Here is a 20,025-nt window from a genome sequence, read left to right as displayed (position 1 = left end):
CTACTCTTTCTGTAATTCAGTTCTTGAGGAAAGAATTAGAGAATCTGGAAAGGGAGGAGGAGAAGGAAAAGGAAGAACTACAGTTTGGATAAAAATGTTATTCTATATTCATGTTTAGGAGGCTCAGCACTCTTAGGCCATTTTTGAGTTGGTACATACTTGTCCAGATATTTCTTTCGTTTTGAGTAGATAGATAGTGGGAGTAGTTTAGTAGTTTATTTTTTATTTATTTATTTTTTAGTGGGAGTAGTTTAGATGATAACAGTAGTGTTATTATTGGGATAGGAAAACCAGAGTTGGGATTTATTTCTGCTTACATCTAGGGTCCAATGAATAAGAGAGAAGCCTTCCAAATTTCAGCACGATACCCACCATTATCTGTTAATGTTAGAGTGTTTCATTGTAAGGCCCAAATTGAGGAGGTGGGAGTGACTGTTCTCTTCATTTAATGAGGACAGTACGATAGCTCAAAAGACAGATAGTTATTGTAATATCTCAAAAAAAATGAAACTCTCAGATCAAATGGGCAAATTTGAAACAAAATTAATAATTGTGCTGGCAAGATGCATTTAATTTAAATTCAGGTATTTTCAGAGTAAATAAATCCCAGTTCATATGGAAGGCCCTCATTTCCTCTTTTTTACTTGCATTGCCCTCTTTCTCCCTACTCTTCTTTGCTGAGACATCAGAAACCACACGGAGAACAAAAGCAGATGACATTTAGCATGTACCTCAGGCCAGGGAGATACAAAAATGCTTCAGACACAAGATAGAATCTATTGAACCTGGCTTGTTACTTCAGTTGGGAAGAATGGGGGGGGATCTAAAAGGATTCGGATTCTCAAATCCATTTTGTGTGGTGTGGGGAGGTTCCCCATACCACCAAGCAATTCTCTGCAACACCAGTTGAGTGCCATGCAATTTAACTCAATTCCAACACTATGTACCTGGAGACAGTGTCAGATACCATAGGTTAAGGGCTCAGTTCACCAGATTCTCCTCTACTTCAGATACTATTCCCAAGTGGTATCTCCAGGACAACTTCTGTCCAGTTTGGCTACATATTAGAGGTTCTCACAAATCATTCTTCAGGTTTGATTAATTTGCTAGCATGGCTCATAGAAATCAGGAAAACATGTGTGCCAGTTCATTGAAGGATATGATAAAGGATACAGATGAACAGTCAGATGAAGAGATACATAAGGTGAGGTCTGGGAGGGTCCCACTGCAGGAGCTTCTGTCCCTGTGGAGTTGTTGGGTGACACTTCTCTGTGGAAATATTTACCAATTTGGAAGCTCTCTGAACCCTTTACTTCAGGATTTTTTTAAAAAGATTTGTATTTATTCGAGAGAGAGAGACAGAGAGACAGAGAGACAGAGAGACAGAGAGAGGCAGAGACACAGGCAGAGGGAGAAGCAGGCCCCATGCAGGGAGCCCGACGCGGGACTCCATCCCGGGTCTCCAGGATCACCCCCTGGGCGGAAGGCGGCGCTAAACAGCTGCGCCACCGGGGCTGCCCTGTACTTTAGGATTTTTATGGAGGTTTCCTCACATAGCCTTTATGGATCATTTACTCTATTTCCAGCCATTTTCCCTTCTCAGAAGAATGAGGAGCTAGGCTGAAAATTCCAAACTTCTAATAATCATGGCCTGTTCTTTCCAGTGACCTTATCATATCCAGGAACCCAAATGGTGGATATTTGTCATTTCTAGTGGCTGGGTCATATTCCATTGTGTGTGTGTGTGTGTGTGTGTGTACACCACACCTTCTTTATCCATTCATCTTTCGATGGACACTGAGGCTCCTTCCACAGTTTGGCTATTGTGGACATTGCTGCTATAAACATTGGGTCAGGTGTCTCGGTCTTTCACTGCATCTGGATCTTTTGGATAAAGCCCCAGCAGTGCATTTGCTGGGTCATAGGATAGGTCTATTAGGTCTATTTTTTGGAAGGAGGATGGGATTACTGGGTGATGGGCACTGAGGGGGACACTTGACAGGATAAGCACTGAGTGTTATAGTATATGTTGGCAAATTGAACTCCAATAAAAATATACAAAAATAAAATATCCAGGAACCCACCCAGAGTCACCTCATTAAAACAAAAGTTACTTCTATCCCCCCAGGTATTTCAAGGATTTCAGGAGCCCTGTGTCAGGAATAGGAGTCAAAGACCAAATATTAGAACAAAAGATGCTCCTAATGCTCTTCTTACTTAGGAAATTACAATGGCTTTAGGTGCTCTCTGCTAGGAACCAGGGTGGGGTAGGACAGAGACCAACATATATTTTCTGTTATGTCACAGGACCTAAAAGGGCTAAATTCTTCATTTGGGGAATTGAAAGATGAGGTTTAACAATGATGAAAAAAACAGAAAATATGTGTGGTCAATAGGACATGTACCTGAGATATCCTACTGTTCCCTGAAGCCTTGGTTTAGTCCTGGGGTGAAAAGCAGCAAGTTGGACAAATCAAAAGCATAAAAAAGTTTGCCTTGAAAAAATACTTGGAAACCTTGAATAAAGAAGTATTTAAAGTGGGTGAGAGGTTTAAGTAAATAATAGATCTTGATTACATAGCAGAGAAGTAATTTTCTTGGGATGAGGTCCAGAGTGACCTCAATGAAAGTTTTACAAAACCAATACAGAGAAAAATATAATGCCAGAGTAGGAATAACAAGAGAAGAAAAAAATAGTATCTATCTACCTACTTTAAGAAGAAATACTCTGTAAGAAAAGAGACTGAGAGTTTAAGAATTTAAGATGAAAGCCTAAGCTAGAAATTTATTAAAAATAGTTTAAAAAATGGAAATGAATTCATATTAGCTTATTTTGAAAATGAGTCAATTTATACTTAATTATGGACCAGAGAAATTAAGTGGGCCTAAAAATTCAAATAAATTGACAGATAATGATACATAAATACAAATAGATAACAGAAGAGACAATTTAAAAGAATGAACTTAAATGACATTCACAAATAGTTATTTGATCCAAAAAGCCATTAAGATATTTAAACCTAAATATATATATAAATAAAAGGAGGAAACATGTCTTTAAATCTTTGAGAGTTCTACTGTGCAGTTGCTTGAGATATGGGATGATGAAAGAGGGAGGACTACTGATGAATGTAGAGGACTTACTAGTATAATTTTCAAGACCATATTTAGATGAAACAGCCTCTTTTGCCCCAAGCTCACTTTGAGCGCCTTGCACAGAGAAAATAAAGACCAAATGGAAGATGAAATTTTAAAGATTTTAAAGGTGCATAGAAGACATATATAGGAAGAAAGGAACCATAGTTAAGATCTGGAGACCAGAGCTGCTAATAATGCAGATTTCTAATTTTATGAATTCAGGAAAAGAAAAAAGCATTTAAAATACCACGGGAAGAGGGTTCCCTTTCTCCACATCCTCTCCAACATATGTTGTTTCCTGTCTTGTTAATTTTCCCCATTCTCACTGGTGGGAGGTGGTATCTCATTGTGGTTTTGATTTGTATTTCCCTGATGGCAAGTGATGCAGAGCATTTTCTCATGTGCTTGTTGGACATGTCCATGTCTTCCTCTGTGAAATTTCTGTTCATGTCTTTTGCCCATTTCATGATTGGATTGTTTGTTTCTTTGCTGTTGAGTTTAATAAGTTCTTTATAGATCTTGGATACTAGCCAAATGATAGGTCATTTGCAGATATCTTCTCCCATTCTGTAGGTTGTCTTTTAGTTTTGTTGACTGTTTCTTTTGCTGTGCAGAAGCTTTTTATCTTGATGAAGTCCCAATAATTCATTTTTGCTTTAGTTCCCCTTGCCTTCATAGATGTATCTTGCAAGAAGTTGTGTGGCCAAGTTCAAAAAGGGTGTTGCTTGTGTTCTCCTCTAGGATTTTGATGGAATCTTGTCTCACATTTAGATCTTTCATCCATTTTGAGTTTATCTTTGTGTATGGTGTAAGAGAATGGTCCAGTTTCATTTTTCTGCATGTGGATGTCCAATTTTCCCAGCACCATTTATTGAAGAGACTGTCTTTTTTCCAGTGGATAGTGTTTCCTGCTTTGTTGAATATTAGTTGACAATAAAGTTGAGGGTCCACTTCTGGATTCTCTATTCTGTTCCATTGATCTCTATGTCTGTTTTTGTGCCAGTACCACACCGTCTTGATGACCACAGCTTTATAGTACAACCTGAAATCTGGCATTGTGATGTTGGTGGGAATGTGAACTGGTACAGCCACTCTGGAAAACTGTGTGGAGGTTCCTCAAAGAGTTAAAAATAGATCTGCCTTACAACCCAGCAATTGCACTGCTGGGGATTTACCCCAAAGATACAGATGCAGTGAAACGCTGGGAAACCTGCATCCCGATGTTTACAGCAGCAATGTTCACAATAGCCAAACTGTGGAAGGAGCCTCAGTGTCCATCGAAAGATGAATGGATAAAGAAGCTGTGATATATATATACAATGGAATGTTACTCAGCCATTAGAAATGACAAATAGCCACCATTTGCTTCAATGTGGATGGACCTGGAGGATATTATGCTGAGTGAAATAAGTCAATCGGAAAAAGACAAACATTATATGTTCTCATTCATTTGGGGAATATAAAAATTAGTGAAAGGGAATATAGGGAAAGAAGAGAAAATGAGTGAAAATATCAGTGAGGGTGACAGAACAGAGAGGGTGACAGAACATGACAGAACCTAACTCTGGGAAATGAATAAGGGGTAGTGGAAGGGGAGGTGGGCGGGGGTTTGGGGTGACTGGGTGATGGGCACTGAGGGGAACACTTGGCGGGATGAGCACTGGGTGTTAAGCTATATGTTGGCACATAACTCCAATAAAATTTTTTTTAAAAAAAGCTGTGAGAAGAAAAAATAAATAAAAATTTAAAAAAAAAATACCATGGAAGAGGGATGCCTCAGTGGCTCAGTGGTTGAGCATCGGCCTTTGGCTCAAGGTGTGATCTCACAGTCCTGGGATCAAATCCCACACAGTACTCCCTGCATGGAGCCTGCTTCTCCCTCTGCCCACGTCTCTGCCTCTCTCTGAGTCTCTCATGAATAAGTAAGTAAGTAAGTCTCTCATGAATAAAATAAAATAAAATAAAATAAAATAAAATAAAAATACCATGGGAGAAATACTACTGAGAGAATAGTTATTAAGTCCAAGTGGATTTTCTGTGAATGGAATACTGTGACAAGTTCCCCTTACCTCTGCTTTCTTCCATTCTTCCAACAACACTAATTCTCTGCCTTGGTCCTGACCAACAATGGCATTGTGGGTTTGTAGATTTTGCGTTGATAGTGAAGTGACCTAGTGCCTTCTGCTCTCATCTGCAAGATCTAGTAGTTAAAGTCAAATAAATTGGACTTTTTGTATTTTTCAGTCTTCCTTATGTGGATCTGCCATCCTAACAAATCCTTCAAAGAAATACTCTCTTTTCATGACAACTATTACATATAATTGTGAGATGTTCAAGCCACAATAAGCAAAAAATTAATGATTAAGGTACGTTTACTATTTCTGTAGGTTGCCTATTTTCAATATAAGCAGTTTGGAATGCTGAACTGGCTCTCTTCACTATACTGAAAGGAGGCCCAAGATGCTCAAGTGATGAAGTAATCCAGATTAAGTCTAAATGAAGCTCCTTTGTCTAAAAAAAATTGAACTAAAGATTGAGGACACATGATCTTTTAGTTGAATCTTAGAACTTAACTGCACATTGAAGGAAAAAATTCTCACTGGGTACTTATTAATGAATGAAAGTTTATTGTCAACTGTGTGGCTGTAGTGAGATACTTCTCCATGACTCTCTTGTACTCCAGCTGGTCTTGTTGGATATATTCTGAGTTCGAGGCCCAGCCTGCTCCTTGTCTAGGCCATTATCATGTTTGTGATGAGCAACCTTCAGAAATGAAGTAATGTTTCTCTGCAGAAAAGAACAGAGGCTATAAAGCGGTGGATTCCCCAGGCTCAGTGTTTTACTGTAAAGCAACCTACTGTTCAGGCATCTATAGAACCCAATGATACTCAACTAGAGTGATTTTGTTCCCTTAGAAACATTTGGGAATAGCTAGAGACATGTACTGTGGATATCATGTTTGGAATACACACATACGCACACACAGATATACATATACACAGTATGCTATATATCTGTGTGTAATATGCATATATATGTGCAGAGAGAGAGAGAGATAGCAAAAAGTATATTGTATAAATGGATGCTAGTAATGGCTGCTGTTCTTAAAATATGTTAAAATTTAGGTATCTGAATTTGATATCTTGAAACAGCAAATGACCATGCACAGCTGAAACCAGCCATTAGGCATTGTCAGGAGGCACAGATAGCACTTACCTTATAGTACACAAGACAAAACAAACAAAAGCTCACTGCACTAAAAATAAGATCATTTATTGTTCCCTGGGTAGTTACTTCTTTTAATTAGCAATAGTATTTTCCTTTTTAAGATTTTATTTATTCATGAGAGGAGAGAGAGAGAGGCAGAGACATAGGCAGAGGGAGAAGCAGGCTCTCCACAGGGAGCCTGATGAGGACTCGATCCCAGGACCCCAGGATCATGACCTGGGCCAAAGGCAGATGCTCAACCAGAGACACTCAAGTGCCCATAATTAGCAATAGTCTTAATTTATTAGATTCCATTATAGAAATAAGTGGGAAAAAGTAAGCCTTAAAGCTCTTATGACAGTTAATTTTATATGTGAACTAGAATGGGACACAGAATACCCATATATCTGGTCAAACATTACTCTAGGTGTTTCTGTGAGGGTGTTGCTGGATGAAATTAACTTCTTAGTCTGAAGACTGAATAAAACTGATTGCTCTTCATAATGTGGGTGAGCTTCATCCAGTCAGATGAAGGCTTTAGAACAAAGGTTGAGTAAGAGAATAAGAGTAAGAGAATTCTCCAACCTGGTAACTTCTGAATTGGAACATTGGTTCTTCCTGGTTCTACAGCAATTTCTGGCCTTCCTTCAGACTCAAACTAGGGTGTGTGTGTATGTGTATGTGTGTGTATAATTTATATATATAATATATAAATTTATATAAAATATATATTAGTTTATACACATATATATAATTTATAAATAGGATATATGTACCGCAAACCCTTTTGGTTCTGTTACTCTGTAGAAGCCTAACAGAGTTCTTTAAGCATTAAAAAAGTTTGATTATTTTTAAAGGAATGATCTTTCTCCTTATGCTCTATGCTCTCCTTTACTTTACACTTGTTTTGATATCAGTAGATATTTCACAATATTTTGACTACTTGTGCATAAAATATGAGACAAAACTGTCTTATTTACTAAAACATTTCCAAGGTTGCTGATATCTGGTACACATGTGCATTAATGGTTTTTGCATTATGCCAGTATAAATGAATGTGTAATTAAATGTGACCGGATTATAATTCTTAATTCATTCTCAAAAAAAAAAATCAAATAATGCCTAGAGAAACAACAGTTACCATCAATGGGTTAAAAAAATAATTCCATTCAATTCTAAGCTGCAAAATATGAAATGAATCATACTATCAACCAGTATTTTGAGAAACATGTTTCTGTTTCCCACTATTCCAATAAACACAGTGGTCCACAGTGCATTTTTTTGTTTGCTGCGTTCTAAACAATGCATATTGTGAAAACTTAAAAAGTAAATTCAACCATTTCCTGGATTTTCTTGATTCTAGATCAGATTATCTTTCCAATGCCTGCACTTTTGTCAGTCTTTCCAAAATTTTACATCCAGTAAATGAATCAAATCTTTTCACTCTTTCATCCAAAACCCTGGAAGGAATTTCTATCATATTTTAAGGTAAGGAAAGATGGCCTACACACCCTTCTTTGATTTTTCTTAAACTGGATTTACATTTATATAACATGTACAGCTTTGATAACATACCTATGCCTCAGACATATCCAAGACCATATACATCAGATTCTCTGGGGGGAAGGGACAGGGTATTCATTTTTTTTCCACAGCTTCCTCAGAGTTGAAAACCATTCTCCTCTTTGTCCTGGCTCTGGTATGCCTTTCTGAATCACTCCCTTAATATTTTCTTCCTTGTTTATGTAACTCCAGAACCACTGGCTTTTTGTGGTTCCCTGAATAAACCGAGCTTGCTTCCAACTCCAGAACTTTCACTTGGGTGTTTGCTCGTGGTACTCCCATCCTCATTTTCTATTTCAAGAAAAATTCCTCTTGCATCCTATCATGCACATCGGTCTACTTCATTTTTCTTCATAACACTTATCACTGTGATATGTATGTATGGTATGTGCTTTCCATCTCTTCCACCAAAACACAGTGTTGTTAAGGGAAGGATTATTTTCTATCTTTTCCTTGATCTACCTTTCATGTTTAAAACTTTTAACGTTTTAAACTTTTAATATTTAAAATATAAGCACTTCATAAATAATGCCAAATGGAAACACCTATCAAATGGACACCCTGGACAAAAGATGGGTGATAATGTCAGAAAATGTCTGATGACCTGACCTGATGACCCTGATGACCTGTGTCCTTTTTTCAGATTATAATCTATCTGGCAGCAAATGTAGGAACTTCTGAAGTTAAACAAAAGAAAGGACATTAAACCAGGACCCAATTTTGTAGGGCTATAGACTGTTTGCTGGTATAACCTGGTAGCTACAGCAGCTTCTATTAAAGGTAGTCTGTGGTACAAAAATATTTGATATATAATCCAGTATTTTAGCATTCCATTTCCTCTTCCATCAAGTAGAGAATCAGACTTGCTTTTTAAAAATATATTACTTTAGCCTTTCAGGGAGAGCTGGGGTAGATATTTCAGGAACATTCCTCTCTTTGAGGATGTGGATTGTATAGAAAACAAACATACAGGATTTTGGAGCAACATGAACAGGATCAGAGACAGGATCTGACTTTTGCTAGTAATCCCTCAGTCAAAAATTCATGGATATTTTGATTGACGTAGAGTAGGTCTGGTTTATTAGGAATATCATTAATAAGAGGAAAGGAAGGATATATCATTTTCACCTGGGTGTATGCTTTCTACAGATAACTGCAGATCCACCCCAACACAGTTCTTTTGAGAATCTGTTCTCTTTGTTTCCTTCCCAAATGCCTGTATTCATTCATTCTTGTTGCATGTGATTAGTGTGAGACGGTGCTGTGCATACTTGCAGACTGATTAGCATTTCCGTGTCAATTTGCTCTAAATACTAGCAAATTAGAAGCAACGACACTGTCTCCCTAGTTCCAGTTATAATTTTTAAGACAGCACCAGCTTCTGTCAAATAACTTCACTTTTACATGAATAACAATAAATATTTCTTTGCTTTCTGTTTCTCTTCAACTGAATCACAAAAAATTCTGTTTATACTTCTGTAACCAAAATTAGCTGTGGTGATGATTCATAAAGAAGACATTGAATGCTCTTTTTTCTAATCCCAGTTTAGGGGCACTTGGGTGGCTCAGTTGGTTAAGTGTCTGGCTTTGGCTCAGGTCACAATCTCAGGGTGCTGTGATACAGTTCCACGTGGTCCCCACACTCAGCAGTGAGTCTGCCTCCCCTATGCCCCTCCCTCTGCTTGTCCTCTCTCTCTCTCAAATAAATAAATAAAATTTCTATTTTTTTAAATTTCAGTGTAGTATAATGATTCAACAATTCCATATATTACTAAGCACTCATCAAGATAAATATACTATTTTGTTTTTAACATTTAATTTTAAGTAATCTCTACATTCAAACCTGGGGCTTAAACTCACAGTTCTGACATCAAGAGTCTCATGCTTTACCAAACAGAGCCAGACAGGTGTCTCAAGATAAGTGTACTTTTAATCTCTTCCATATATTTTACCCATCCCCCCATTAACCTCCCCCCTGGTAAATATGTTTTCTTTCTTTTTTTTTTCAAAGATTTTATTTATTTATTCATGAGAGACAGAGAAAGAGAGGGAGAGAGAGGAGAGAAAGAGAGAGAGAGAGAAAGAGGCAGAGACACAGGCAGAGACACACAGAGAGGGAGAAGCAGGCTCCATGCAGGGAATCTGACGTGGGACTTGATCCTGGGACCCCAGAATCATGCCCTGGGCCAGGGGCAGGTGCTAAACCACTGAGCCACCCAGGGATCCCTAAATATATGTTTTCTGTAGTTAAGAGTCTCAGGTAATCTGGTTAGCTCAGTTAGTTAAGTATCTAACTCTTGATTTAGGCTCAGGTTATGATTCCAGGGTTGTGAGATCTAGCCCTGTGTCAGGCTCCATGCTGGGAGTGGAGCCTGCTTGAGATTCTCTCTCTCCTTCTGCTCTTCCCTCCCACCCCCAAGCATGTGCACACACATTCTCTCTCTCTCTGTCTGAAAAATTTAAAAAAAGAATGATTTTGACCAGTCTATTTTTTCCTTTTTCATTTGTTTCTTTTTTTAAAATTTTTTTCATAATAAATTTATTTTTTTATTGGTGTTCAATTTGCCAACATACAGAATAATACCCATTGCTCATCCCATCAAGTGTCCCCCTCAGTGCCCGCCAACCAGTCACCCCCACCCCCCGCCTTCCTCCCCTCCCACCACCCCTAGTTCATTTCCCAGAGTTAGGAGTCTTTATGTTCTGTCTCCCTTTCTGATATTTCCTACCCATTTCTTCTCCCTTCCCCTCTATTCCCTTTCACTATTACTTATATTCCCCAAATGAATGAGACCATATAATGTTTGTCCTTCTCCGATTGACTTACTTCACTCAGCATAATACCCTCCAGTTCCATCCACGTTGAAGCAAATGGTGGGTATTTGTCTTTTCTAATGGCTGAGTAATATTCTATTGTATACATAAACCACATCTTCTTTATCCATTCATCTTTCGATGGACACCGAGGCTCCTTCCACAGTTTGGCTATTGTGGACATTGCTGCTAGAAACATCGGGGTGCAGGTGTCCCGGCGTTTCTTTGCATCTGAATCTTTGAGGTAAATCCCCAGCAGTGCAATTGCTGGGTCATAAGGCAGGTCTATTTTTAACTCTTTGAGGAACCTCCACACAGTTTTCCAGAGTGGATGCACCAGTTCACATTCCCACCAACAGTGTAAGAGGGTTCCCTTTTCTCCACATCCTTTCCAACATTTGTTGTTTCCTGCCTGTTAATTTTCCCCATTCTCACTGGTGTGAGGTGGTATCTCATTGTGGTTTTGATTTGTATTTCCCTGATGGCAAGCGATGTGAGCATTTTCTCATGTGCTTGTTGGCCATGTCTATGTCTTCCTCTGTGAGATTTCTGTTCATGTCTTTTGCCCATTTCATGATTGGATTGTTTGTTTCTTTGCTGTTGAGTTTAATAAGTTCTTTATAGATCTTGGAGCACTGGAAAGTTCCAGGGGAAGTCAAGGGACTTACAGTATACAGAATCAGAGGATAATCCCCTTTGTTTTTCTTTCTTTCTTTCTTTCTTTCTTTCTTTCTTTCTTTCTTTCTTTCTTCTTCTTTCTTTCTTTCTTTCTTTCTTTCTTTCTTTCTTTCTTCTTTCTTTCTTTCTTTTTGATTTCTGTTTGCTTCCCTCCCCCTTTTCTCTTTTTACTTTTTTCTCCTCTCTTTTTTTCTTTTTTCCTTTTTTTTCTTTTTCTTTCCTTCTTTCTCTTCTTTTTCTCCTTTTCCCAATACAACTTGTTTTTGGCCACTCTCCAGTGAGCAAAATGGCTAGAAGGAAAACCTCACCTCAAAAGAAAGAATCAGAAACAGTCCTCTCTCCCACAGAGTTACAAAATCTGGATTACAATTCAATGTCAAAGCTAATTCAGAAGCACTATTATAAAGCTACTGGTGGCTCTAGAAAAAAAAAAGTATAAAGGACTCAAGAGACTTCATGACTGCAGAATTTAGATCTAATCAGGCAAACATTAAAAATCAATTGAATGAGATGCAATCCAAACTAGAAGTCCTAACAATGAGGGTTAATGAGGTGGAAGAACGAGGGAGTGACATAGAAGACAAGTTTATGGCAAAGAGGGAAACTGAGGAAAAAAGAGACAAACAAAAGATCATGAGGATAGATTAAGGGAAATAAGTGACAGCCTGAGGAAGAAAAATCTCCATTTAATTGGGGTTCCCGAGGGCGCCGAAAAGGACAGAGGGCCAGAATATGTATTTGAACAAATCATAGCTGAAAACTTTCCTAATCTGGGAAGGGAAACAGACATTCAGATCTAGGAAATAGAGAGATCCCCCCCTAAAATCAATAAAAACCATTCAACACCTCGACATTTAATAGTGAAGCTTGCAAATTCCAAAGATAAAGAGAAGATCCTTAAAGCAGCAAGAGAAAAAAAGTCCCTGACTTCTATGGGGAGGAGTATTAGGGTAACAGCAGACCTCTCCACAGAGACCTCGCAGGCCAGAAAGGGCTGGCAGGATATATTCAGGGTCATAAATGAGAACAACATGCAAGCAAGAATACTTTATCCAGCAAGGCTCTCATTCAAAATGGAAGGGGAGATAAAGAGCTTCCAAGACAGGCAGGAACTGAAAGAATATGTGACCTCCAAACCAGCTCTGCAAGAAATTTTAAGGGGGACTCTCAAAATTCCCCTTTAAGAATAAGTCCAATGGAACAATCCACAAATACAGGGACTGAATAGATATCATGATGACACTAAACTCATATCTATCAATAGTAACTCTGAACGTGAATGGGCTTACTGACCCCATCAAAAGGCACAGGGTGTCAGACTGGATAAAAAAGCAGGACCCATCTATTTGCTGTCTATAAGAGACTCATTTTAGACAGAAGGACACCTACAGCCTGAAAATAAAAGGTTGGAGAACCATTTACTATTCAAATGGTCCTCATCAGAAAGCAGGGGTAGCCATCCTTATATCAGATGAACTAAAATTTACCCTGAAGACTGTAGTGAGAAATGAAGAGGGACACTATATCATGTTTTGTTTCTTAAATTCCACATATGACGAAATCACATGGTATTTGTCTTTTTCTGACTGGTTTATTTTTCCTAGGGTTCTATTCTTTAGATCTATCCATGTTGTTGTCAGTGGCAAGATTTCATTCTTTTATATGTCTAAATAATATTACAGCATATAAACTATCACTTCTGAGATATTTGTGACATATTTATTCACCTAGTGATGGACACTTAGACACTAGTAGATGGTACATGGTCTTGAGGTGTGTTCATTGTCTTCTATAGCTTTGCACTATGGATTTTAGCTGCAACATCTTTAGCACATATGGCAATATTTAACCCACTTGAGCATGTTTTTCAGACTTGACACAGTGACTGGCTACTGAACAGCAGTTTCAAAAATAGCTTCTCTGATTCAGTTTTCCATCAGTTTGAGCTCAATATGAACTAATGTATGCCTTGTATATAAAGGGTTCTGTAAGTTGAGGGAGGCCTCAAAACTCCTCTACTATGACAGAAACTGACCCCTTCTGAATAATTTTGCCCCACTACTTCCACAAAGCCCCTTGAAGGCTAACATTAATCACTGGTATTTGTCATATTATGTCAGCAAAATCAAAAATAGAGGTGGGATTATGCCCACAATCTCTAAAACAGATCCCACTCCAAAATCTCCAGACAACAGCCCTCCCCTAAAAACAGTGTTTCTTTTACCTAGGGTTTGATGGAAAAATTCCCCATCTGAACTGACATGTTTTTAATGAGCGTCAACATGAAGCCATACTTATGTCTGGTGAATCACATTTCTATTTTTCTATATCTATACACCTTCTCAGAAAAAAAGTGCCCTCATATTCTCAGATACCATATCCCTTCACTCCCTGAGTGCCAGTTGTCATATAAAGAGAGCTACCTTCTATTATCATTCTTCTACTATCTTCATAACTTATGCATATTTAATTGAAAATATTAAACCAAAATATAAGTAGCCAGTCCCATGAGGAATATTAAAGGAGTGAGGATGATCTAGAGACAACCTAATACAGCATAGTTCCACCACACCTCAATTTCGTTACCTTTTCCTTCTATCAACATATTTGTTGTTGCATTTTTCCTACTATCAACATATTTGTTTGTTGCATTTTCAACCTGTTAATGTTTTATATAATAGTATTAATAATAATACCAAAATTGGCCTCTATAATAACTGCAGTGGACAAAATAAATATATCTAGAAAATCACAATATGAACCAAAAGCACTTTTCTAATGTATAGAATTGTGTCTCAACTGTTGTTTCTCCTAAACTCAGGCTTACATCACAATGCATTTTATGTACTTTATCTTTTAGCTAGGGTCAGGGCCTACTTCTCACTAGATGGATGTGATAACTCCTGTAAGATTAGACTTCTCTTCAGATTGGAGTAGAACCTAGCATTGTTCTGAACACAAAGGGAAAGATCAGACCCAATCATACACTTCCTCTCAATTTCAGAGAATTTCTCATACCCTGTTCCATCTCCATAGAGCAGCAAAATCACAAAGTTTACATATCTCTGGTTTACAACCGAAATTCACTATGACTGTCAGACCCAGAATCCTGCCAGCAGTTATGTCTTCAGAAAAGCACACATGAAGGTCACACAGTTCTGCGGAGTCAGTATTACCATAACACTCTAAGCCTGGAAGAAAATAACTCTAAAGTCGATATTCACTTCAGGTACCTTGAGTAGTGATTTTGAAGAGGGTTAATGTGATGGAACGGGGTTGGGAGAAACCAACACTGTTGGCTGAATTTGAACTGCTGATTTTTTTTAATTAATTGAATTGATCTTCCCTTTGTTCTTCTACAGTACCTTTGTTTCATCCTCCATAATCAAAGGAATTTATCATGCACAGAAACGTTTGCAAAGGCTGTTTTTTGCCTTTACCTGAGTAAAAAAGGCATCATAAGGATTTCAACAGGGCAAACAGAGGAATGTGAGAAGAATAACAGAAGCCTGGAAAAAGCAGTGGCCAGACTACAGAATAATCTAGTGGCCAGAAGAGGAAGAGGCTCCTACTCATATACTATAATTTGGCTGAGACTCCAAGGTTTATCTATCCTGTTAGCTTAAAAACAGTCCCTGAAATTCAAACAGGTCACCCATTAGTCTAAAATAGTCCCAGAAATTCAAACAAAATTGATTAGATTAAAGCATCTAGTTAAATATAATGTCTGGCAGGTTTCTTACATTGATGCAAATTGTTAATGTGTTATATAAATTGCATGAAATTGGCATATTTGAAAAGTGTAGCTGGCTCTTTATAAATGGAAATATAATAATTAGAATCTATGGATTTGAATTTTAAGATAGCATATTTTGTACACACATATTTAAGTTCTGGAGTTGTCTAACAATGGTGGGGGGATGTTGCTTAGGTAAGCAGTTGGCTTCTTGTCGTTACAAGTATTCAGTCTGCAATTCACATTACAGAATAGCACTCTCTATAGGAAACAAAACGTGAACCAGAAATGTAAGCCACATATGTAATTATAAGTTTTCTAGCTCTCTTTTAAGAGGGAATTTTAAAAGTAGAAATTAATTAAATAACGTATTTTATTTAAATCAGTATATCCAGAATATTATCATTATACCATATTATCAATTTCAGTTACCCTTGAAATAGGAATCAATCATATTTCCATAGTTGCATATGCCCTGTGGCTACTGAATCAGACAGTGCAATCATAAAAAGTGTCCCCAGATAGGATAAAAGATCCATCCTCTAAGGTTATTTCCACATTTATTTTTTTTTATTTCCACATTTAATATTTATTTATTCAATTGTTTAATAGTCAAATTAGATGGACTTCCAAGTGGGTGGAATAATTTTATTGAGGACTTTCTTAGCTGGGTACAGGGAGGAGAAGCCCATGGAGGGTACAGGTCATTTTTAGGAAAGAAGGACAACACAAATTGACTTTTTCTTTTTCACAACCTTGAACAAAAGAAAAAAAGAAAAGAAAAGAAAAGAAAAGAAAAGAAAGAAGAAGAAAGAAAGAAGGAAGGAAGGAAGAAAGGAAGAAAGAGAAAGAAAGAAAGAAAGAAAGAAAGAAGAAAGAAAGAAAGAAAGAAAGAAAGAAAGAAAGAAAGAAAGAAAGAAAGAAAGAAAAACACCAAAAACCTATAACTGCTGAGCTAAAGGAAATTGGTTAGACAAAGAAATGAACTTACTTCAATCCATATTTATTGGCCATTGGTTTTGTGTACAACATTATGGAGAAATCAAAGTCCATACCCTCACAGAGCCTATGAAATATGGGGAAGTCAGACATCTACTCACATAGAAAACTAATAGTAAACAGTGTGAAAGAGGGCCAAAGAAGTTCTCTGGGGAAAGAGTCTTATAAAAATTCATGGAACAAAAATCATTATGGCATTTAGAGGAGGTTTCTTGATGAAAATGGCAGGCCTGAGCTGAGTTTCTGATGATGGACAGGGCTCAAACAAACACAGAGGAGAATATTAGCAGAAATAGTGAAGTGAGAATGTACTAGGAGCACTTTTTTAAAAATATTTTTGAATTTATTTATTCATAGACACACACAGAAAGAGAGAGAGAGAGAGAGAGAGAGAGAGAGAGGCAGAGACACAGGCAGAGAGAGAAGTAGGCTCCATGCAGGGAGCCTGACATGGGGACCCAATACAGGATCTCCGGGATCACACCCTGGACTGAAGGCAGCGCTAAACCACTGAGCCACCAGGGCTGCCCTAGGAGCACTTTTTTTTTTTTTCAATTTTTATTTATTTATGAAAGTCACAGAGAGAGAGAGAGAGGCAGAGACACAGGCAGAGGGAGAAGCAGGCTCCATGCACCGGGAGCCCGACGTGGGATTCGATCCCGGGTCTCCAGGATCGCGCCCTGGGCCAAAGGCAGGCGCCAAACCGCTGCGCCACCCAGAGATCCCAGGAGCACATTTATTTTTAATTTTTATTTATTTATGATAGTCAGTGAGAGAGAGAGAGAGAGAGAGAGAGAGAGAGGCAGAGACACAGGCAGAGGGAGAAGCAGGCTCCATGCACCGGGAGCCCGACGTGGGATTCGATCCCGGGTCTCCAGGATCGTGCCCTGGGCCAAAGGCAGGCGCCAAACCGCTGCGCCACCCAGAGATCCCTAGGAACACTTTTTTTGATGGGCAAAAAGTAAAGCAGTATGGATTGTAAGGATACTATTGCTTTTCATTACTATTCACACATCATAAGTGTAGCTACCTTATTTGGGTGATGGAACTTTCCAGATTTAATAGCTATGAGAAAAAAAAATTTAAATGTCCTTTGAATATTATACCTTATTTTCACTATCTGTTTCTTCCTAATTCCATCCTCACTGATAAAAATGGGCATTTGATGCTGACAATGGGCTATTTGCAAGTTTGGTGCAGGGGCCTAATTGAAACTGGATCCCTATACCAAACATCAGCACTAGATGTGTCTTGGAAAAGGAGTGGAGATAGGCTAAAAGGGGAGACCAACTGTACAGGCTACATTTTTAAACAGGGGAATAAAATTAGATGGTTCAAATTAGACAGACTGATTTTAAGATTTCAAGTGCTCTGAGAGAAAGAAGGGAGACAATAGATAGCATGAGGTCAGACTATGGGCACTTTTCCTGGCAATCACATACAATTCTAAGAGGGGATATGGGAAATTTTGAGTATTGGGGAAGAGGTTAAAAAGTGAGAACAAAAGATGCTTCTGTTTGCTCAGGTAAAAAACTTTGGCCTTATTCTTGATTCCCCTTCTTCCTTCCCTTCTTCCTTCCTACCTCACACAATTTGCCTTCAAATTCTGTTGGCTCAACTTTTAAATATATCCAAATCCTGACCTCATTTCACCACCAAATGCTGCTACCATGCTGGATCAGTAAACCTTCATCTCGTACCTTGACAACTAGGTATTAAGTCTTCCAAGCCAGGTCCCTTTCTGACTTTCTCTCTTTGAGGTCTCTTCCCAGCAGAGTGGGATCCCTTTATTTATTTTATATTTTTATATTTTAAAGATTTTTTTATTTATTCATGAGACACACAGAGACACACAGAGAGGCAGAGACATAGGCAGAGGGAGAAGCAGGCTCCATGCAGGGAGCCCAATGCAGGACTAGATCCCAGGACCCAGGATCACAACCTGAGCTGAGCCACCCAAGTGTCCCAAGTAGGATCCTTTCAAAACATGCATTGAATTATATACCTCTTCTTTTTTGTTTTCCCAACTCAGTCAAAATAAAAATGCATAACTATGTTCTAAAATCCTCTGCATGATCTGCCTTCCCCATACCCCCTGCAACTGCCTCTCTGACTTTATATCCTTTATTGTCTTACATGTTCTTTCTGCATGCTGAGATTCTTGTTGTTTCTCAAATACTCCAGCTATAGCTCACCTACAGAACTTGGAACTTGCTGTTTCCTTTATTTGATGTGCCTATCCTCAAGCTATCTGCTTAGCAAGCTCACCTGCTTCATTCTCACCGTCCAGTGAACCCTCTCCAGTCATCACATTAAAAAATTTCACCTGATACCTCCAATTTTCATTTACTATAATTATTTTCTCCTTAGCGTGCATCCCTATTTAACATACCGCATATAATTACTTATTTATCATGTTCATTATCTTCCTGTTGACACTGAAATAGAAACTCCAAGAAGGAAGAGATTTTTGCTCTATTGCATTCTGCTATATTCCTAGTGCATAAGACAGTATTTGACACATGGTAGGCACTGAATAAATATATTTGAATGGATGGATGGATGTTGCGGATGGAAAAAGAATATGCATGTATCTTGTTTGACAATAGTAGACTATAGAGCAAAAGTAATGAATAAGGAATAAAACCGATTATTTCTCTAGCAACTCAAAAGGTTGTTTTTCTGCAGCTGGGTAGCTAGAGAAGGCTTCTGGAGATATACAGAGTGGCTAGAGGCAACTGAGGGGCAGAGGAAGAAAGGAGGCAACGCTGTGAAGAGGAATCTGGCAGGGAAAGTGAAATATAAAATAAATACAGTACAGATTATTTTCATAAGTCACAAACACAAATGTACAACAAGCATAACTTTTAAAAAATGATCCTTTAGTTAAGATTGATTTATATCTCAATCTCTTTTGTCTACCTGAGGGCAGGTTAATTAATCTTGGGCACCACTGGTCAAGACGGAGAAGGGGAAATACATTCCATGCCACTACTCTAGTTTATGTAAGCATCAGATTCAGAATCAACTCAAGTGAGACAGAATGAGAGCAAAAATAATATTAATACAAGTGAGTTTTAAACCAGATATGGCTGTAATTAATGAACCTTAACCAGGCTGGGTGGAATTTACATGGTATGATCTATTTGTGTATCTATATATCTATCATCTGTTTGTCTATAGCTAGACCAGATTTATATAGAGAATCAATATCAAACTTCAGAAATAATGTTTTCACAGGAAGAAGAAGCCCTATGCAAGAAACTCTCCAGCAGTTGTCCCATTTACCAGAAAAAAAGGAAAGTAGGATGTAGTTAAGAGCTTGCATGTATCATAATGCCCGTGTGCTATGTAAATCGGTTGAAGATGGCCCCTGTATATTGTCCCTATGTCGTTTACTTCTTCACAGCAGTTTAGGACTATTAGCTCAAAAGCCCACTGGTGCCAGACTCACATTTTTATGCCTCCAAATGTTTGAAAACTAGCCCAAATAAGTAATTTCAGCCATGGAATGCCTGCCTTACATAAAACTCAAAACTGCACCCAATATCTGCTAGCCATAAATAAGACAACCCTATAACAGACCCAGGCCACTACTGACGTCTTCTAAGCTCTCAGACCCATCACGCTGCTGAATGACAACATCAAGAGACTTCAGCTCCTCTGTAATTTCCCTATCCCTTAAGAGCCCTCTTCCTCTTCTTGGTTGTCTCTGGAAGGTCTTGTTATGTCAGGGACTTAACAAGAGAGAAGACTTATGCAGGGACTTATGCAGAGAGAAGTTTCCCCTGTCAAAGGTCACCCAACTAAAGCTTGTTGTGTATTACTGCCACCACATGGTCATAAAATTTTCCTTGATTAGCCCTTAAATCCTTCAACTCACTAAACAA

General features: G+C 38.2%; 1 pseudogene; it reads left to right on the top strand.

Moving 5' to 3' along the window:
• LOC121491846 overlaps positions 1 to 14,545 on the top strand; it is a 73,030-nt pseudogene extending 58,485 nt beyond the window's left edge.
• Positions 14,546 to 20,025: the final 5,480 nt, after the last annotated feature.

This window comes from Vulpes lagopus, chromosome 5 (genome assembly GCF_018345385.1).
Source record: "Vulpes lagopus strain Blue_001 chromosome 5, ASM1834538v1, whole genome shotgun sequence".
Taxonomy (NCBI): Eukaryota; Metazoa; Chordata; class Mammalia; order Carnivora; family Canidae; genus Vulpes; species Vulpes lagopus.
Note: the sequence above shows the minus strand (reverse complement) of the source record. Positions and strands in the feature narration are given on the sequence as shown.